This window comes from Tachypleus tridentatus, chromosome 13 (assembly GCF_004210375.1).
Source record: "Tachypleus tridentatus isolate NWPU-2018 chromosome 13, ASM421037v1, whole genome shotgun sequence".
NCBI classification, from domain to species: Eukaryota; Metazoa; Arthropoda; class Merostomata; order Xiphosura; family Limulidae; genus Tachypleus; species Tachypleus tridentatus.
The window spans coordinates 112,373,990-112,397,012 of record NC_134837.1 but is presented as its reverse complement, the minus strand read 5'-3'; the positions used below and the strand labels follow the sequence as shown (position 1 = coordinate 112,397,012).

General features: G+C 34.6%; 1 protein-coding gene across 3 annotated transcripts in view; it reads right to left on the bottom strand.

The window, feature by feature from the left end:
- The window catches only part of LOC143239014 (phosphatidylinositol 3-kinase regulatory subunit alpha-like), a 69,816-nt gene extending 65,260 nt beyond the window's left edge, over positions 1-4,556 (bottom strand). The window contains exons 1-2 of one of the 3 annotated variants that reach the window (XM_076479739.1): positions 4,427-4,480; positions 2,745-2,906 (exon numbers count right to left, since the gene is read on the bottom strand). The gene's annotated coding sequence lies outside the window, so the exon portion shown is untranslated. Of the gene's footprint in view, positions 1-2,744; positions 2,907-4,204 lie in introns of all 3 variants that reach the window. The other 2 variants (XM_076479738.1, XM_076479737.1) reach the window with 2 other exon arrangements.
- Between the last annotated feature and the right edge of the window lie 18,467 nt (positions 4,557-23,023).

The following is a 23,023-nucleotide window of genomic DNA, read 5'->3' as shown; positions in this document are numbered from 1 at the left end:
AAGCCAACCTTAGAGAAAGAGTAGACATTTGCACTTCTCTGCACTCTTGTAAATGTAACACCTTTTTTGGACAAGTTAGTGACTGGAGATGAAAAATGGATATTTTATAAAAATGTTAAGTGCTGCAGACAATGGCTCAGTGCAGTTAAACTGGCTAAAGGATAGCCAAAAATGGACCTCTACCCAAGGAAAGTCTTGTTAAGCATTTGGTGGGATATTGTTAGAGTGCTCAACTTTACGTTGCTGCCACTCAATGTAACAATTACTCAGACTTCTACTGTCAACAGTTAGAGTGCTTGAATGTTGCACTGAAAGAAAAGAGGCCTGGTTTGTTTGATCGTAGAGGTGTTGTGTTACACCAGGATAATGCACAGCCCCATACAGCAAGGATCACATCTGCAAAGACTGAAGAGATAGAATGGGAAAAACTTCCAAATCCTTCTCATTCTCCAAATCTTGGCCCAATGGATTATCATCTATTCCAAAGTTTCCAGAACTAAGTTGATGGAAAAGAGATTGGAACATATGAAGATATCAAAACTACCCTCTTTACATTCTTTTCCTCCAAACCCCAAGAATTTTATAGAAGTAGCATTCACAAGCTTGTGAATTGTTGGCAGGAAGTAATTAATAATAATGGAACATCCATTATTGATTAAGTAATATTAAAGTGTTTGAAATCCTTTTTCTTTTTCTGAACCTAAAATTGGACATTGCTTAATGGATGACCTGATATTTACATTAAGTACATTGCTATGTCTGGCCACCAGTGGCAATAGTAAAGACAAGAATAAAAAACAATGGAAACAAAGAAAAAAGTCAATGGGAGAAAAAGACAAATATAGAAAAAATAATATAAACAGCTAAAAAAAGTAAAAAAAAGTTCTATATTTTAGGAATGATATAAAATGACAAAATAATGATATTAATCTTTTATCATCACACATGCACAAAGCATACGAATTATAAAAAACAACAACATAACAATGAGGCTTAACAGCAAGCATTGAACAATAAGTGGAAGCCTGATTAGAAACTGTATTAATAACAATTACAACACAAATTTTGTTCCTGGATAGTATGTGTTATTTCTTAATTGCTTATGTGATAAAAGTACAGAAAGTGGCCATTATTCCTTTCAAACTTTGCTTTTGCGACCTGGATAATGAAATTTAGAAATTAACCTATTTTCTATGTAAAAACAGGCAAATTTGCACATTTTTATTTACAAAAAGCAAAGTTTGAAGAGAAAAATAGTTTTTTTTCCATTGACTTTAGGCATAAGCAGTTGGAAAATAACACTTTCTGCTCAGGAACATTAACAAGTGAAAATTTTGTTACATAAGTGTTATTAACTCAGTTCATTTACATGGTTTTAATAACTGACTTAGGCTTGGCTGTTATTGATGCTATTTTCAAAATGACATCTTTGTCTCTTTGTGTAATTGTCTTTTTTTCCATTGTCTTTATTACCAAGATTCAACATCTATGAATCATTGGTGCAACCAGGTAACAGATGTTTTTTCAAATGGTGGTAGGAAAACTAAAACATCATATGATGTGTGGAACAGCAAAAGGTTTAATAGAGCCCAACTAAACCAGATCACTGTTACTATTTAAGATCTGTAGCTCTTTCTCATTTACATTAGTGATACTATGAGTAAAATTACTAAATATTGCTGATGGCATTAACCTTCTACACATTTATATCTAAAGATATGTTCATGTACTATAGAATGATTTTGTAGGTTGGACAAATGACCTTCACTATAATAAGTTCAAAATAATGCATTTTGGTTACATTATTTGAATTGTATGTGTAATATAGACAGGAACCATTATTTAACTTATCCACTAAACCTATTTCATAACTTCTAATACCTTAGCTGTCCTATTAATTTGTTTAGTCTCAACTTCCAAATCTCAAACACCGTTAAGCACGTTTGTATTCTAAAGATGACTGGTATGGGTATTAAAACTTCAATTAAAATAAAATACAAGATAACATTTTGATCTTCTCAGATCATTTTCAGGTTAACAGAGACTTTAGACTACATTTTTACTTCATGTGGTTTTTCATCATCATGAATTCAGCAAGTAAATATTTTTAAAATTTCCCAAACATCCTACAAATTACAAGATGAGCTTGTTTCTAACATATAATTAACTTTTGTCCTGAAAACCATCCAACAGTTCTGACCAGACCATCTGTTGCTCTAACCTCATATTTTTTATTTTAAACCTAAAATCCTGAGAAGTAATTCAGTGCCACATCTAGCCTGATGTATACCTGAAAAAGCCACATGACAAGTTATATCATGGAATTTCTGAATAAGTCTTTTATACTTTGCTAAGCTATTTTTGTGACTTGCAATCCTTAAGATCTCAGTTAAACAGTTTCTTATTATCAGCAGTTAAACTGCCAACATGTTTGATAATATCCTGACTTCAGCACCCGAGAAGGAAACTTTAATCCTCACCACTACTGAATAAGGGAATCAACCATTTTGTAAGCCTCTTGTTATCCTCACCACTATCAAATAAGGGAGTCAACCATTATGTAAGCCTCTTGTTATCCTCACCACTAACAAATAAGAGTCTCCCATTATGTAATCATCTTGCTCCTTGCTGCAAGCAGACAATAGTTCAATCTATTAAGTTAACTAAACATTTCTCTATAGCTTAGATTTGCTTACTATTAAAGAACCTCTTAATCCACGAACCTCTTCCAAAACAAACATTACCTTATGTCCGTTTCTTGTCTTGCTTCCTTTATTCATGTCTTTTATCTGCTGTTTTAATTCTTACAGTGACACAGTCTTCCCCAAAGCTGGCTTCAAGTTGTACTGAAGTAACCTTGTTTTGAGCATATACTATACAGTGTCTTTGTGAGCCTCATTAGAGTCCTGCCCAGACCAACAACTGTCAAATGTAACTCAATCCTGGCATCCACAAAACCTTATGAATTCCAGCCCACTCTTTAATAACTTAAACAACCTACCCACCTAATACTTGTATACTTAACAAAATGTAAGCTATTTCACTTGTAGATATGCACAGCTAACTGATAAATTAAACAACTCACTAATATTTCATAACTAATAACTTTAGCTTTACTACCTAAAAATAACCTTTAGTTGGTACACTTGCTCAAAATATTTACTTTTTAAAATATTTCAGTGGTTGGTCAGACCCATATCAGATACCACAAGTTTAAGGCAAAACCTTGGAGTCTATTAATAACAGTATCAGTAACAATACAAAGTTCATAATTTTTATAACACTGGAATCACAAATATATAATTTTATTTTACTTTAGGATGAAAGGGTATACTTCGCAAGTGTTATTTTATTATTATTTAAATTATTACTAAAGTTAAGTTGAACAATTTAAACCCCTGTTAGTAAAGGCCCAGGAACAATTAGTTATTTAGTATTAATAGTTTTGTTACTGGTTTACTTAATGATTAATTATATCCCCATAACAGCTTTTACACTGAAAGATTTGTGTTCAGACCAGGTACATTTCAACCACTAGTGCAATCACTCATAAATATGCGAGTTTAATGGTAAAGAACTATTGATTTAAATACTAAATGTTATTGTAAAAGCATGGTTAGTAATCTTTGAAAATGGATTTCTACTTGTTGCTAAGTTCAACTTAACAGACCGTTCCTCAGATTTTTATTTTATAAACATGAGGACCATACTGAATATAGTGTCAACAATTTTTTTCTTTTTAAATATAACAAAAATTAACAATTATGCCTCAACGTTTTAATTCCTTGTTTTACTTCTTACTTTCCACGTTAGTTATACACTATAAGTATGATACAATGTAACTTATCCCATACCTACAGTCTAATAAATTAATGCAAGTTAGTGTTGAACACTTTTGTTGTTCTTTAAGACAATGTACAGCACGTCTTTCAACGTTCTCATCAAATTAAATGAGAAATTATGGCATTGCATTTATGGCATATATTTGAAACATATGTTTGGTGAATATTTACTTTTTCACTCTTCCTTACTATACTCATTACTAACAGTAATTGTGACAGTACTACTATTATATAAAATATAAATCATTACTTCAGGTTCTGGTACCTTTATGATTCATTGATCTTAAGTTAGAGTTGCACAATATTATTTTCAAATATTTCAAAAATAATAAATTCAATTATTGTACAAATAATTTACTTACAATTTATATCGTGAAACTTGGGTGTGCCATTATTTGCGCAATTTCTCTCACTTTCAGAAAATTAAAATAATCGCAAAAGTCACACACTAATTTATAACTCATAACCGAGTTAGCAAGAAATGGCCATTTATAATAACCAATTACTACTGAAGTTTTATGATAATAGTTAATACTAAAAATGTCAGACAAAATTACGTTCAAAACATTGAACACAAACGTTACCTTTACAGCCCTAACTGACTAAACGAGCTTCTGTTAGGCCTAACCGTCGCCTAGAACCCATAGATATGGAAAAGGATATCAACATACACCTACCACTCAACCAATCGTTCTGTCAAACAGGGGCGTAAATAAAGTTCGAAACAATAAAATCCGCGAACAACAGCATTGAATTTGTAAATCATGGCTTTTGGCAATTAATTTCACATTTGTAACTAAATTATTTTTTTTAATTGTTAAGCAAAACTGGAATTTGGCAATTATTTAAAAAAAAATTACGATTGTAACCAGGTAAAAGGTTTAATCAGGAGCCAAAGTAACCGATTTACAGCTTTAAGAGGCAGGCGTGATCTATTCAATTGTTGAACGTTCTACAAATATAAAAACCCAAGGTTCGAGCCACAATGATAAACATGATCCGCATTCTTAACTGTGAAAATGTTATAGCTCTAAGAACTTTTTTGTTTGTTTTTTTGGAATTTCGCACAAAGCTACTCGAGGGCTATCTGTGCTAGCCGTCCCTAATTTAGCAGTGTAAGACTAGAGGGAAGGCAGCTAGTCATCACCACCCACCGCCAACTCTTGGGCTACTCTTTTACCAACGAATAGTGGGATTGACCGACCATTATAAAGCCCCCACGACTGAAAGGGCGAGCATGTTTGGTGCGAAGGGGATGCGAATCCGCGACCCTCAGACTACGAGTCGCACGCCTTAACACGCTTGGCCATGCCGAGCCCCTCACCATTTGGTTAAGATTAGTTAGTTAGTTGGTTTTAAATTTTGCACAAAGCTACACAAGGGCTATCTGTGCTAGCCGTCCCTAATTTTGCAGTGTAAGACTAGAGGGAAGGTAGTTAGTCATTATCACCCACCGCCAACTCTTGGGTTACTCTTTTACTAACGAATAGTGGGATTGACCGCACATTATAAAGTCCACACGGCTGAAAGGGCGAGCATGTTTGGTGCGACGGAGATTCGAACCCGCGACCCTCATATTACGAGTCGAACACTTTAATTCACCTGGCCATGCCGGGCCGTAAAGATTGGTCTCATGAATGATAAATGCTGGCGACTGTTACCCTTCTTTTCTGAACAATTTTAATTTAGTTGTAATTGTCTAGTTTACCAAGCTATTAGTCGCGTAAAGCGTCATCCAAGTTGAAAATACCAGATATAGTGAATCATTTATAAATCATATGTGTTTTATATACATTTTATAGTTCTTTAACTGTACAATAAAGACACAAACAACCTCTTTTTAGTGAAGAAATACTTCAATGATTTCAAAATTTTTAAACACGAATACTTTATATCTTAAAAATATTCGAATCATCGAGTTTTCTTTCATTACCAGTTTTCGTAAGAGATAATGGCAATAAAAGCTATGTTTACAGATTCGCCATTAAATAAAGACACGAATAAACAATTTCTGAGAATGCTTATTTTAAATATTGTGCCTAAATGTTCCACTATGTTAAAATGTGTTTATATTTCATCTTCATTAGGGAATACGCTTACTAAAACAAAACAAAATGGCCGTAGCTTGTACAACTTATACGTTTCTTAAGACATTCGTTAAGTATCTAATTTTAGGACATTGAAATATTTGTCATAGAATGGAGAAAATATCTTCAGTTACAAATCTGTTTTTTATGTGCATTATATTTGGTTGTATTAAAGCAAAGCCACATTGTATTATTTGTTATGTCCACCGCTGGAATCGAGTCCCAGATTTTATCGTTGAAAGTCTGTACTGTTCTACAAAGGACCATTTGCATTATCAAATGTACATAGTGATATTGTAATGTCTAGATTTCCGTGTTCAATTTGAATTGCTTGTTTTCACATAGAAGACTTATAAATAAATACAAAATCTTCCAGTGGCTGGCATTAAAAATCGGGTTTCAATATGTATCGCACAAAGAGCTTGTTGTATAGCTTTGGGTTTAATTATAAAATAATAATTTAGTTATAATGGACTCACTTTTTACCGTTACGCATGTGCAAAACGGTCATGGACACAATTATTTGTTTTCCCTTTAGTACCTCCCCAGTAACACAACCGTATGTCAGCAGATTCCCACCATTAGAAACCGGGTTTCCATACCCGTGGTAAGCAGAGCACAGACTGCCCAGCGTGTAGCTTTGTACTTAAATCCAAAACAATCAAAAATCGATCTTTTTAGTACAAAATGCTCTCTACGTTGTACCTATCTAAAGATCGAGCCTGAAAAGTTAACGTTATAAGACATTTAGCTTTCCGCTAAACCTACACGTGCAGAAGATTTCTTTATGCCATTTGTTTGTGCTAAAGTGTTTGTTGAGTAGTTTGGAGATATAAGAACTATTTTGAAGACAGACACTTTTCTTAAATATTTAACTACTCCCTGATGACGAGAAAACCCACTTGTAGAGAAAATTACATATTTAAAAACGGGTGGTATGGATGGAGAAAGCACTATGTAGAGGGGCGAACAACGTTTCGACCTTCTTCGGTCATCGTCAGGTTCACAAAGGAAAAAAGGGTTACTGACCGATAGCTGATCACATGTTTGAAGGCGGTTTGTAATTGAGTGCAGGAATGTAGAGGGCGTGATTAGATGTTCGATACATTTATTAATATAGGTATAAAGGTGTTCCTTTATATTGATTTATTTTGGGATCGAGTTATTGTATAAGTAAGGCTTCTTTAATTTTGCGTTTGTTTATGTTTGTTTCTTTATTTAGTATTTGAGTGTTTTCTCTGGTTATGTTGTGTATATTTGATTTGTAGTGTTCGAAAACGTGTGAAGATGATTTTTTTGTTCATTGAATCTGGTTTTAATTTTTCTACTTTCTTCTCCAATATAGAAGTCGTGGCAGTTATCACATTGTATTTTATAAATAATGTTGGTGTGGTGTTTGTCAGTGTAGTTTTTACGTAGTATAAACCTTAGTTTTGTGCCTGGTTTTTGAATAAATTTGGCATTAACTGCAATGTCATATTTTGTTACTAGGTTTTGCCAAATGTTGGTTATTTGTCTGCTGATGTTGGGAATATATGGTATGCAGCAGTATATGGTTTCGTGATTTTTTAAATCGTGGGATATATTTACTTTTGTTAGTTGATTTTGCTTTTTGTCTAGGTGTGTGCGTATAATGTTTTCTACGGTGTGTGAAGGAAACTTATTGATGTTGATGAAGTATTGTTTTATTTTGTCTAATTTGTCGTTAATTGTATCTGGTGAGCATAGTTTTGTGGCTGTGTTTATTTGGTTTCTTAGTATATTGAGTTTTTGTTTTGTTTCATGTGCTGAGTCCCAAGGAATGTATGGTCCATTATGGGTAATTTTTCTGTGGATTCCTGTTTTAAATTGTGTATCGGTTCTTGTAATTTTGAGATTAAGAAAGGATATTTGATTGCTTTCTTTCTGTTCACATGTGAAGTTAATGTTGGAATGTATAGAGTTAATGTGATTTCAAAAAATTAAGTGTGTGTTCTGTTGATGTGAATCCTGCAATCGTGTCGTCTTCATATCTGTACTATTATAGTAGTGGATGTAATGTTATGCTAATTGCTTGTGTTTCAACTTGTGTCATAAAAATGTTGGATAGAACTGGTGGTACTGGATTGCCCATGCTTAGGCCATTTGTTTGTATAAAGTTGTTTGCTCATCTACATAGTGTTTCTCTACCCATACCAGCCGTTTTTACATATATTATTTAACTACTCATCTAAAAACACCAGTGCTAGTGTGATGTTACCGTAATTATAAGTCAAATTTAGAAGACATGTAGGTATTGTATAATCAATAAAAATGTTAATAATTATATTGTTTCGGGTGTGAACTAGTAGTTAGTGTGTCCGGAGTGTAAAACCGAGAGTTTCTAGTATACGAAAACACGCTTCGATCAGAGTAGCTGGAGATTTGAGTGACTAACAGTAATTCCTTTAGTCTGTCGCTTCTAACAGCTTTTGTGTAGCTTTGCGTGAATATCCGAAACGAGAATATGTATACCCACACCGTATAATAATAATCTGTGGTACCGACTCAATTCGTTATATTTAAGAGGTCGGTGTTTGTGAATAGTTGATAGTTAAAACATTTGATGGAAATTTATTGAGCGACAGTTTTATAAATGTTGATTTTTTTATTTTTGTAGTGTTTTAAAGCTCGTAAATTACAATCAGATTATAAACTTGGATAATAATTTACTTCATGAATAGTTCATTGTATTAAACTAAAATGATTTTCTCTCTTATAAATATATATATTTATGTGTTACATATTCGTAGAGTTTGTTCGCCCGCATTTTACCTAATGCTAAAAATTTGGTGTTGTAATTAACAGTAAAAACAAACAAACTACATATCTTAATTACACAGTGCCAAGTGTAACAGTAACTATATAATTTGATTAAGTAAAATTGTATGTGCAATTTATATATTACATAGTTCATGATTACTCACAAAAATTACGTACTGACCAATCAGTTTACAGACATAAGTACTGTTTGAAAACTTACAATTTAATTGAAAATATATACATGATTTATAGGTCTGTCAAATATCAAGCATTCGGCCTTGGTCTCACGCTCTCTGTGACATGCACAGGTGGGTGGGTTAAGCGGGTTTAATCATCTACCTTCCCGTCCTTATATCCCAAAAGTGTCCTATTTTCAAAATCATAAAAACTGTAAACAACTATGAAAAGATGTACCTGATTTTACATCTAGCTTACTACGACTTTATTTTATTCAAATTAAATGAAACATTACGACTTGTAAAATTTTACACACACACACATATATATATATATACACACAATTGTAATTATGCGAATTATTCGTATAACTGTTATGAATTAGTAAGCAAGTTTAGTTTTAGATTATAAAAGTGGTTATAAGACAAAATTAGAAAATGAAATAGGATTCGTTAGCTTGTTATGGATTCCTGCCCTATGTGTATTACCATACTCTCTTCTAACCTCCTCTCTTTTCCACAAAAAAATGCTTGCCTTACAGTGCTTGAACAGTGTCCCTTTTTGTTAAAGAGCCCCTGTCCTTTTACTAACCTTTATACATTACTGCAGCTAGTAGCATATCGTATAAATTTTTATGATGGGTCAGAATTGTACACTCGAGTCCTTGAAAAGTCTCCGTTCCCAACGTTGTGTGAAAAAAAAACCAAACAACACTATCATTTAACATAATCTTACTTCTTCAGAATTTATAAACGTGGGAAATCTGGCAAGTTTTTTTTCCTATAGCGAAGCCTCATCGGGCTACCTGCTGTTTCCATTGAGGGAAATCGAACACCCGATTTGAGCGTTATAAATCCGAAAATTTTCCACTTTTCCACCGGAGGACAGATGACGTCATATATTGTTTATGAGAATTTACCTATGAGGTTTGTTAATTTTACAGTAAATATTTCATTTATGTACGTTTATATTTCAGTTTTCCTTTTCTGCTCAGAAAGATATATTATCTATTTATATAACGCTTTCGAACAGACCATAACTTAAATAATAAATCATTTTTTCAATTTAACCATATTTCAAACTCGTTTAATTTGCATATTTATTTTAAAATGGTCTCTTCTGACTTCAGTGTCATTTTTATTTTTATGATAATTTCTAAAACTATTTACTTTTATATTTACGGTAAAACTAGTAGTCTTTCCTAATATTAACTTGATGATCAAAAGGATGACAGCCAGTTAGTTGCAACTTCTCACCTATCATTCACGCTAAGGAATTTACTGTTACTCCAGTAACGTACATACAACTTAAAGTGAGTGGAAGTGGGCTCTCCAACTCCGAAATGTAGAGCTGTAGATTTGATACGACGACTTACATTGATATGAAATCCTTAGGTTACATAATGACCCATATGACACAGAAAACAGTCATTCCACGTGTCAGCTTCACTAAACATGGTGTATTGTTCCTAGCTTCAGGGTTGATATAGGAATGAAAGAGTCCATCACGGTTGTTCACTTCTTGATGATACAACCCATTAGCATTCCAGGCCTTCTGTTTAGAATGTCAAAGTGGATTACAAATGAAAGTTCCACCTTTTTTAAAACCACCATTTAACTCTACCATTAAATAGCTTTTATAAAAGTGATAATAATTACAATTCATTTGTTTAATCTGATTAACGACATAATAACCATTCTTCATGAAGATTGTTGATATTTATATATCGCACTTAGACTATTACTATGTCTGTCGTAACCCAGCTGCCATGATAAACCCTGGTATTGGGCCAAAGGTCATGTTAACATTAGATATTACAGATGTAGTGTAGTTTAGATATATCACTCGTAGATTATTAGAATTAACACAGTTTAATTTTCTCCCGCTGGCACTTTAATCATCTGACAACAACAAAAAATACTCAGATAACAAGAAACAAGGAGATAATAGGTCAGTGTTATTTTCCACCGTTAGCCCATTGCTGGCTGGTAACGTTGGCCCATTGTATTTTACTCAGTGTTCATATGTTAGCTCCACTGTTGGTTTGACACTAGACCATTATCATATCAAGTCGCCTGACTTATTGTAGGCCCAGCGTTGGTTTCACAAAGAGTCAAACACTCAAAACAAAATGAAATACTATTTCATCAAATATGGAAAAAATTACACATACAATTAAAAATGTCATTTATGTTATTCCACTGCTGATCCAAATAAGTTTCTTATCCTTTTTGGAATCGTTAAAATCATTAACAGAAATTAAGCGTTTTTCTGGTATATATGGTTGTTCGGGAAGCACTTTTCAACGTACATCTACCTGGCTTTTCTATAATTTGAAAGTTAAAACTAAAAGCATAAAGTTATCATGGATATATATTTTCATTTCATACGTTAAATTCACTGTAATTCCCATTCTACAAACAATATAATGCCATGAATATTCATTACCATAGCTTACATACCATAGAGTATCTAATGTATGAGGCACACTGCTGGCCAAAATCTTAAGGCCAATGAACATGAAGAAAAAATACGCATTTTGCGTTGTTAGACTCACACATTTATTTGAGTAGAGCTTCGAAAGATGACAATAAGAAAAGAGAAAATAAAAATAAAAAACGTTTTTAGCATTTAGTAGGGAAAACGTGAACACTATGAATTTAGTCTAAATTCTCGCTGGTCAAAAGTTTAAAACCATACCAAAAAGAAGTCCTAAACAGGGTAGGAAATGCCCAACAAGAGGTCTCAGTAGTGAGTTGCACGGCCGTCATTGCGAATAACTTCAAACATTCGCTTTGGCATGGTCAATGTAAGTGTTTGCAGAAGGCTGGCTGGAATGTTATTCCAAGTGGTGAAGATAGCTTCACGAAGATCATGCACTGTTTGGAATTGACATCCATTTCTATAGAATTCCCTTGCCATCCACCCCCAAACATTTTCAATGGGGTTCAGTTCGGGCGAACACGCTGGATGGTCAAAAAGAATCACGTTATTCTCCATGAAAAAGTCCTTTGTCCTGAAGGCATTACGAATTGCAGCGTTATCCTGTTAAAAGATCCAATCATTTCCACACAAGCGAGGACCTTCAGTCAATAAGGATGCTCTCTCCAACATGCCAATGTAGCCAGCTGCTGTTTGACGCCCCTGAATAACCTGAAGTTCCATTGTTCCATGGAAGGAGAAAGCACCCCAGATCATGATGGAACCTCCTCCACTGTGTCGTGTAAAAAATGTCTCTGGTGGGATATCTTTATCGTGCCAGTAACGTTGAAAGCTATTTGTACCATCCAGGTTAAATTTTTTCTCATAAGAGAACAAAACCTTTGCCCACTTTTCTACGTCCCATGTTTGGTGCTTCTCAGCGAAGTTTAACCGAGCTGTTTCGTGGTGTGGAAGGAGGCGTGTCCTTTGAAGACGTTTTACAGTTTTTAAAGCCTTTTTCTCGTAGATGTCGTCTTATTGTTTTTGAGCTGCATTCTGCGTCCGTAAGGGCCTTAATCTGGTTCGACGATCGGCTGGTGTCTTGCCGGACAACCCGTCGAATTCTCCTGCTCAATGCCGTCGAAAGTTTATTGAGCCGACTACTTGAAATTCTCGTTCCGTATCTCTCAGGATCGTTTAAGAACTTTGCAACAGCAGTTTTACTACGCCCAATCTCGTCAGTGATAGCACGTTGAGAGAGGCCTTGCTTTTGCAGCTCGACAAGTCTGCCACGTTCAAACTATGTCAACTTTTTAGCCTTTGCCATGTTTTTACCCAATGTAGCACAGAAAATGTCAATGGGAGATGTTGACAACGCTAATGCTTGAACACGAATGACTAAATTTCGTTACGTGTTTACCGATTAACACTTCGTTTCAGTATGGTCTTAAACTTTTGACCAGCTAGTGTTTAGGCTAATTTCATTGTGTTACATTTTCCCTATTAAATGCTAAAAAGATTTTATTTTCATTTTCCCTTTTCTTATTTTCATCTTTCAAGGCTTTACTCAAATAAGTGGTTGAGTCTAACAACGCAAAATGCATTTTTTTCTTTACGTTCATTGGCCTTAAGATTTTGGCCAGCATTGTATCTCACTGCTTTCCTGATGATCTAACCAACAATTATCATGGCTTATATATTAGTAAGTATATAGTGTATGAGGTATTTCACTTCGGTCCTGTTGATGTAACCATCAGTTGTGAAGAAGGAAACTGAAGTTTAAAAAAGCACAACGATCAAGTTGAAATTAATACTATTTCAGAGATACATCATTCTAATAAATTTATTTGTGCACGTCTGTTAAGATTAATAAACTACATCAAGTACATGTTTAACGTCCTGTCACATATATTGGCTGTTGACTCTTCAGCCTTCATATTAATGGACAAAACGTAGTAAAAGTTATCATATATCAGCCACTTATACTATATATAGAGTCGTGACCATACATCATATCGTATTGTAATTGTATCGTTAAATTATATAAAGATAGACTTACTTTACCGTAAATATACAGTCTATTTTGATAAAATAGCTATGAAAATATCGATTTGTATCCATGCAGATAACCTTTAAGTAAATATCAGACAGATGTAGTCTTGTTTCGTGAATCTTATCATGACGAAAGTTTATCGTCCTATTCCTACTCATATCATAGCAAATAGAGGAACATGTATTGTATAACTTCATACAACGGTATCAATAATTTCATTTAATTTATAGTAAATTACTAACTAGCCAACCCGAATGAGCAGCCTCCCGAGAGAGAAGAAGGTCTTAGCAAAAGAATCTTCCCAGGATATGACCAGAAAACTTCAAATGTTTGTATAGTTGTAGTCTTGTAGAAAAGTAGATCAAAGGTATGAAATTTACATGTGAAGCCCTCAAGACTGAAGAGAAAAATAGACGATTGTCAAAACAGAAAACGAAAAATTCCCCAAAGAAGAATGGTGTGGCCCACGTATTTCCTGCAATGCGAGTCCACAGGTGGACTAAAGCTGTGAAGTGGTTTAAAAAATTATTCATCACTGGAAGGAAAGGGCAGAACTGGTCCAAGTTGTCCATAAACAAAGCCGACTTAGCAAAAAACCATGAGACCTGGGTCAAAGATGAAAAAAGTGGTATAGAAGTAAACATTGGATGTACAACAGCAGAAACATTTATCACATGTCGAATAACTCCAGTCATCGCTGAAAGAAAATATGACAGCTCCTATAAAAGAGAGTCTTGACCTTGGGAGGTTTCAAAATCGTGAATATGAGAAAGTTAATTCAACAAGCTTAACGAAATAGTAAAAAGTAGTAACATTATGATGATTCCTTCATTGGATTCTGTTTGTTTGCTTTTCGGAATTTAGCGCAAAGCTACACTAGGGCTATCTGCGCTAGCCATTCCTAATTTAGCAGTATAAGACTAGAGGGAAGGCAGCTAGTCATCACCACCCACCGCCAACTCTTTTACCAACGAATAGTGGGATTGACCGTACCATTATAACATCCCTAGGGCTGAAAGGGTGAGCATGTTTGGTGCGACTGGGATTCAAACCCGCAAACCTCAGATTACGAATCGAACGCCTTAAACCACCTGGCCATGCCGGGCCTTACATTGGATTCTATTTTATATCAGTAGGCTTTAGTCATTTTTACATTGACAGGGTGAGATTAACAGATTTCATCAAACATTTTACTTAATGGTGATGAGAAATTTTCATGTCAAAGAAACTGAATCACAAGCACGTTTTTAAAAACTCACAGAATGATTAAAAGAAGAAATCAAAATAAAAATTCGCATCTGATTTCAATATTTATCTTTCTTCCTCAAACAATAAGGATGTTAAAGTTGAATAATAAAAGCACAGAAACCCCACAATTATTTCTGAAAATAAGAAGAAAACAAGGATTAGGACCATCCAAGACCTTTTGGACAGTGACGCAAAGTATTAGCTATCAGTTCTGTGTAGAGGCGCGTACATTCTACAGCTTTAAATTGATTATTGGATATGTATTAAATTATTATTTTGATTAATCAATTTTATTCCTGGGTATTTTTTAAATAATTATTTTGGTTGGTCACTTTCTTTCCAAAATCATTTCTTCTTGTCAAGACGGAAATTTGCATTTTGAGACCTGCACATTTATGTAAGACTCACTACTTCACAGTTTTACCTAATGTGGTTGTAATAAACCTTTAAACATACGAACTTGAGTGAACAGAAGAAGGTTTTTGAGACTTGATGTTATAGAATAAAATGTTTAACTTTCATTTATTTACTTTAACCTGTTACTAGATAATTATCATTATCTAGTTCATTATCACAGGAAAAAAAAATATTCATAAGCACCGTGATAGCGGGGGCATTTAGCTACAAAATATATATTTTGTTGGCATAGACCCAAAAATAAATTAAACACTACGTATATGTTGTATGGTACTCATCTAACAGCCATAGTATTATCGCAAACAAGTTTCCGTGAATTAACGTAATATCCTATGTACTGTGTAGTGTGGTCATATGATTTGAATAATAGCGAGGTTGGTGAAAAACCACTTCAAAAGGTACATACAGTCATGGATATTTATATTAGATAAATTGGTTTGAGATATTTGTGTTCATTCGTCAGTGTTGTGTTGTACTCACCCTGTGAACAACATCTATATGATCCCCTTAACAAGACAAGTGACATTAGAAGTCATTTATAAAATTAACCACTTTGCATTGGTTTAAATTTGTTTTGAATTTCACGCAAAGCCACTTGAGGGCTATCTGGGTTAACCGTCCCTAATTTAGTAGTATAAGACTAGAGGAAAGGCAACTAGACATCACCACCCACCGCCAACTGTTGGGTTACTTTTACCAACGAATAGTGGGATTGACTGTCACATTATAACGCCCCCACGGCTGAAAGGGCGAGCATGTTTGGTACGACAGGGATTCGAACTTGTAACCCTCAGATTATGAGTGGAGCGCCTAACCACCTGGTCATACAGGGCTTCTATGAAATTTGATGGCCAGAATTTCTCATATATAAGCAAATGTCATTGTTTGTGAAGCTATATTTATTATATTTTTAACTGTTCAGAAATAATATCCAGTTTCACCTACGTAACCATTTTCACAGCTTTACTTGTTATCTTCAGGTGTTATTCTATTCCAAGCTGTATTCGGATATTTGTCAACATGAATGGTGGTGCAAATTATAATTGTCTTTTCACTTTGATAAGTTAATTTTATATTCATCGTAGAGCTGACAAGTTATGAGTTAATTTTATGTGTATTGACTCTTTCATTTAGACCTAATTTGTCAACTTGATAATTTATGATATGGCAAATTCGGTACATCTGATAATTGAAATAACTAAAGTTTGCAGGTACTAGATAAAGTAGGTACGATTTTCCCTGTTGTTTTGACCTCCATCTTTCAAATCCCTGACATTTGTTGGCTTGCGGCCATCCCGTAATTTTTCGGAAAGGGTCGGTCACCTGTTTTAAACATTCACATCACAATACAGTCGTGTGATGTCTAGCCGATAATGGACTCTAAAATGACGTCACATACTGAAAGCTGAAGTTCAGTTTGTACTGTCGTGACGTAAGAAAACGTGTACATGCCATGAATCACGACAAGAATTATACTTTCTCTGGACTATAACACAGCGTAATATCTAAACTTGAACGCAAGAAATTAAAATATTTGTTTCTCTTAATTTTGGTTTTATTTACTCTTGAAACAATTATTTCGGGGACCCTTGTACTTCTTGTAACTGTTCAGTTTTGTGTAAGCAAAGATACTATAAACTGCTTCTTCATTGTTTCGATTACGAAGCAGTTGACAAATTTTATGCAACATTAGATCTATTTTTAAATGACATAATTTGATATTATAAAGTTAAATCAGTGGTGCATAAACCTTTTGAGTCAGGGGCCACAAAAAAGTGAAGATTAAAATCGTCCCACAGTTGTTTCACACAAGACGGACATCACATTTAAGAACACACAAATAACGATTACATCAAAGAGTTTGCACATTATTCTAAGAAATGTTATGATATGTCAACCGTCACAAAGTCTGTGCGATGGATGGTCTGCATGCCATCTACGAGTTTAGAAATGTTCGGTTTGATGTTTGACGTTGAAAGACGCAACTGTTTCCAGATGATCATCAGTCAGCTGATTGCGAGTGTTGTTTTTGTTCAGTTTCATATGCGAGAAAGCCTGTTCGCAGCAGTACATGCTGCCAAACATGCTGGTGTGGACAAGTGCATTCTCTTTCAGATTAGTAAATTTATCAGGTAACGTTTTGTAGAAGTCAAGCAAACTGCTTTCTCGGTAAATAGCACGCAATTCATCAGATGCCTGGATATTAGTAAGTTCGAGCTGATATTTTGTTGACAAGTCATCCACTGACACACTGAACGGATAAGCAAAAAGTTTCATGAACAATCTGCATTGGTCAAAGTCATGAAACCGTGAGTTGAAGGATTGAATCAAGGTATCTAGCTTTCCAACATAAACCTGTGTCAATGTTCTGATTCTTCTGTAGCTGTGATTGACAAGTGGGAAAGTGCACGAAGTTCCCTGATGCTGCTTGCCGCCGGAACAACTGCAACTTTGTCCTGAAAGTTGAGATGTGATTTGCAAGCTGATTTTTGCCTTGAAACTTCAAATTCAGATCATTCAAGTGTTGTGTCATGTCAACCAGAAAGGTTAAATCAGCTTGTCATGCTGGATCAGTCATGGAAATCACTTCTGTGTCTTTGTTCTTGCTTCTGAGGAATTCTATCACCTCATCAATCAACTCCCAGAATATTCTCTCGACTCAGTCAGCGTACTTCACAGTGATATATAAGGTCACCATAGTCTGAATCAATTTCTTCAAGAAGACTTTGAAACTGACGGTGATTGAGTCCTCGTGATTTGATGAAATTAACGGTTTTCGTCACTAATGCCATCAGTGCCTGAAAATCAAGTTCATTACTGCACAGGTTCTGTTGGTCAATAATACAGTGCAACTTCACCAACTGTCTGTTCTGCTTTCCTCGATGCTTCATCAACAGTGCTACCAGCTCGCTACTTTCTCCGGTCATGGCTGGTGCTCCATCAGTTGTCACACTTATCAGTTTAAGAAATCCAATGAAACACTACTACACAGTCGTACTGTCTCCTCGAATAGAGCAGACCCAGTTGTCTGACCCTTCTTGGAACCCATGCCGATTACTTCTTCAGTGATATCAAATGATGACGACACACAACAAAAACTAGTAGCTGTGCTGTTAAACTGATGTCAGTCGACTCGTCTGCTGCCAAAGAAAAGTAGACAAAGTTGGCTGCTTTATTTGTAAGCTGCTTTGTCACGTCTGCTGAGAGGTGTGAAATTCTTCGTTGAACTGTCATACAATTTAAAGCCACCGTCTGTAGCTTGCGAACTGCTGGTGATTCAGTGACCGCTGCAGAAATTCAATTCGAGCTGTTCGTTCATCACTGACAACGTTGTGGAAATCTTTATGCTTCGACTCATAATGACGCTTTATATTCAATACCTTCACCGCTGCTACTGTCAAATGACACAGCAGACAAATCACGTTCTTCTGTTGTTGAACAAAACAGTATTGCGCAGTCCAATCATCATGAAACTGCCGGTTTTCGTCGTCAACTTTTCTTTTACGATTGGCTGCCATTTTTGTTATGAAATAATATCAAAATAGGTCTCGTAAGTAAATCTCAAAGAATAATTGGAACGCGTGAGATTTCGTAATTAGGGAAATATTACGTCACTGCGCCAATGACTAAATGCCTATACATTAACGAGATTTGCTTATTAATTCTTTTTATTGCTCGACACAAATATGGAACCATCCAGTGTCTAATCTAATGCATATTCTTCTATAGCGCTAAATCTTCGCGCAGACGCGAACTCTCTATATTTGACTTTCCCGTCGGGGGCCGGATTAGGTCCGCAGGCCGGACTTTGTGCACCACTGAGCTAAATACTTCTATTTAAGAAAGCATTAAGACGACCAGATAGGCCAGGTGGTTGAGGCACTCTACTCGTAATCCGAGGGTCGCGGGTTCAAATCTCCGTCACACCAAACATGCTCTCCCTTTCAGCCGTGGGGGCGTTATAATGTTACGATCAATCCCACTATTCGTTGGTAAAACTGTTGCCCAAGAGTTGGAGGTGGATGGTGATGACTAGCTGTTTTCCCCCTAGTCTTATACTGCTAAATTAGGGGCAGCTAGCGCAAATAGTCCTCGTGTAGCTTTGCGAGAAAAATCAAAACCAAATCAAACGACTGGGTGACCGTATATGTTGAATTAATTTTGGTTGTCATTGCAAAAAATTGTCTTCAAATCTTCAACGATAACAGGGATAGAGGCGAGAAAAAAAATGTGTGCGTGTGTCAAGAAGGTACTTTCTTTTGTATGTGCTCTAGATACACTGTAGACTCCCTATTTTTTGTTACCCACTTATTTTCATTCCAGAGGAACAGAATGGTAAATCTGTTTGTAATGTCTTGTCATTATAAAGGATTTTTCTTTGGCTTTCCTTTCAAACTACTTCTACATAAAGCTATATACAAGTTATTATTACCATTAAGCCTATTTCAACACGAGTCTTTTTAGGCCGTTTGTTTTACAAATCATTATATCATGCTTTGTCTGTCCAAGTGATTGGCTTGTTTAACTGAACATAAGGTAACAGTTGACAGCCCACTTGCAAGAGTTTACACTTGGTATTAGAAATATACAATTTTAGGCACAGTAATCCCCCCTCCAATAACAAAATTGGGTCAGGCATGACTTGGTGGTTAATATCTCTGTCTGTGGGTCAAAATATCCAGGGTTGAAGACAGCAATATGTAATCCTGCTTAATGTTTCATTCAGCTGTAGGTGCATTATAAAAGTAACAGTCAATTCCCTTGTGGACATTGGGACTGCTGGCAAGTTGCCTTTTCTCTGGTCAGTAACTTACAACTCTGTACATTTATACCTAAACCTTATGATTATCTGAAATTACCATCTAGCTCACATATGGATAAGGTGGCATGTTGTTTGAAAGTTCTACCTCTTGAGAAAAATTCCATTTTATATGAAACAAAGAAAAATTTAACAATAATTTAAAACTCATATAGTATACTTTGCCACATCTATACATGCAATAATTTATTTGTAATTATATAAAATAACAGGTAATGCTTGTTTTCCATCAAGTAACTCATTGTTATTATTCCTAGATTGCTTACTTACTTTAAACTACTTAGAAAATAGCCTCATTTGTGGTGTACTTTGACTTACCAGAACTTAAAGAGATGGAGTGGATAAAAAATACAACATACATTGTACAGGTTTTCCCTCTTTATATCGACAAACATGACAGAATCCAAAGATTGTGTTTTAACATTTGTTACATGTAATAAAGTGTACAATTAATTACGAACAAAACTGAGATAACACTTAATTTTACGTTTGGGAAAAATCCCATAACAAATGAGAATACAATAGATGAGAGTTTCCCAAGTTCTTCACTAAAACTTTTAGGATTGTGGTATATGAACATACCACAGGATTTTATTTTCTTGAAGTACTGTAATATTTTTATTCTAAATTCATTTTTTGTACTGAATCTGTGCAGATATATAACAACCTGTAGCTGTTCTTGAAAGCAGGTAGTAACTGTTACTGCTTGCAAGGATATCAATATCATTGTTCTTAAATGATTATTACAGTCAGAGGTGATCAGACCATGGAACCCTCTTATTTCACTCCCTCTGTCTTGAAGCTGTAACTGTTAAAGCCTAGCTTAAATGAAAGTGACCAAGCTAATAACAGTATTGTTTAATGTAAAACTGCAAATACATATACAGAAATATTATCAACTGACTCATAATTTTAAATACATTTAAAGAAAGGAACTCCATTGTCTACTGGGGGAACCCCTAACAATTTTTCACAGAACCATGAGATGTTCCAGTGAACATAATGTGAAAAACACAAGTTTAGGTGATATTTAGAGGTTACAGCCTCACCTGTGTTGTATTGAGAATGACCATTATGGATAAATTAAGTTTGTTGTAAACTAAGGAATATTTCATTTAAATAGTTTGGTACATGGTTTTAGCTTGAATGGTTGGGAGAGAAGAGCCAGTCCTATGGAAGTAAACAAGTACAAACCACATTTATGTTTCATTCCAATAATAAACGATTGTTTAATACTCCATCTCAGTCTCTATTTCATTTTATATCATACCAAGCAGTAAGATGTGCAAGTATTACTATGTAATGAATACCTTGATCAAATCCTCCTTCTTGTGGGAGACATACCTGGTGTACCTCTGAATTTAATTGGATTTCTTTTCCAACCTTATCTCTCTACAGATACCTTAGAGTATGTCAACATAATCTCTCATGTACTTATTTATTTTTCTTAGTATGTCAGATCTTGAGGAAAATTTGATTTTGACTGAAACAGTATCTCTTCATTTTTCAGCTGGGACCTTTTCTTAATTAAGAAGTTTAATATAGAATACCAGTGTTAATTACCAATGAAACTAATAAGCCTGAAACTAGCTAAGGATAAAGATGGTTAAAAATTAACATTACTGATGCTGTGTTAAATAGTCATAGGAAATGTGTGTTTATTTTCTGTTTCTAATACTCACATAGAACACATACATGACCATAGAAGAATCAGAAGTCTGATTGAATTGCACCAAATACAGACTGTTACAGTAACATAAATTCTAGGGACTAAATTTAGGCTTAATGTTTGTTAAGCATTAAAAGATAAATCTAAACTATTGACATATTTAATAGTTTAAAAAAACATTTATTTTTAATATTACCATATATTTGAGTTCAGAAAATATCTGCTATAAGTTACCATAAATATATTAAAAAAAATCTAAATTACATGACATGACAGAAATATTAGTTGCCAATGTTTCAAAGAAGCATCTATTTTATTTGATCTGTGTATATCAGAAGTGTCTACTGTACTTTACTGTTTATTCAGTACAGTGAATATCAGGATTTGACAATCACCCTTATAACACATTCAGTGTGGAGTGGTTTTACAGATGGGTACCAGTCTTGAGATTCAAATTCTCTGTATACTAAACACTTGTCCCTGAACTTGTTTTTCTATAATGTCACTGCACACATCACAATTTAATTAGCATTGTCAGCATTATTATTACAAGCAGAAACTGCTATCCTATGGGTGGCTGTTTGTGCTAGTAATTACTAACTGTAGTATTAAACTGTATTGTTTTATATGTTAAAAGTGTTAAGTAATTACTTGTTTGTTTTTTTAATTTCGCACAAAGCTACTCGAGGGCTATCTGTGCTAGCTGTCCTTAATTTAGCAGCCTAAGACTAGAGGGAAGGCAGCTAGTCATCACCACCCATCCCCAACTCTTGGGCTACTCTTTTACCAATGAATAGTGGGATTGACCGTCATATTATAACGCCCCCACGGCTGAAAGGGCGAGCATGTTTGGCGCAAAGGGGATGCAAACCCACGACCCTCAGATTATGAGTCGCACGCCTTAACACGCTTGGCCATGTCGTGCCGAGTAATTACTAACTGTAGTATTAAACTGTATTGTTTTACTGTAGTATTAAACTGTATTGTTTTATATGTTGAAAGTGGTAAGTAATTCCTAACTGTAGTATTAAACTGTAATGTTTTATATGTTAAAAGTGGTAAGTAATTACTAACTGTAGTATTAAACTGTAATGTTTTATATGTTAAAAGTGGTACCACTTACTGGTAAATAGGTTTTAAAGAACTCCAATTTTTCAGTACTATGTTTAAAAAATTACATCAATAAAGACATAATTAAATCATGTATAGTCCAAGTGAAAGTTGTGTTCATCTTGAGACTAGAATAAATAATTTGATTTAAAATTGTGTTCTCTGATAAAATGGTTGTTTCAAACTGTCTGAATCTTGAATAACAAAAGGATGAAAGTATCAAGAATTTTTGTCTCTGTTAACATTCAACAGAAGGTACAGGAGTTTTCATTACATACATAGACAATGACATGCATGTCATGTCCATTATAGTATGATAAACATATTTGGTAATGAAAACAAACACCACAAAGTCACAGAATGAAGCACATGTAAAAATAATAACACAGTTTCCAGATA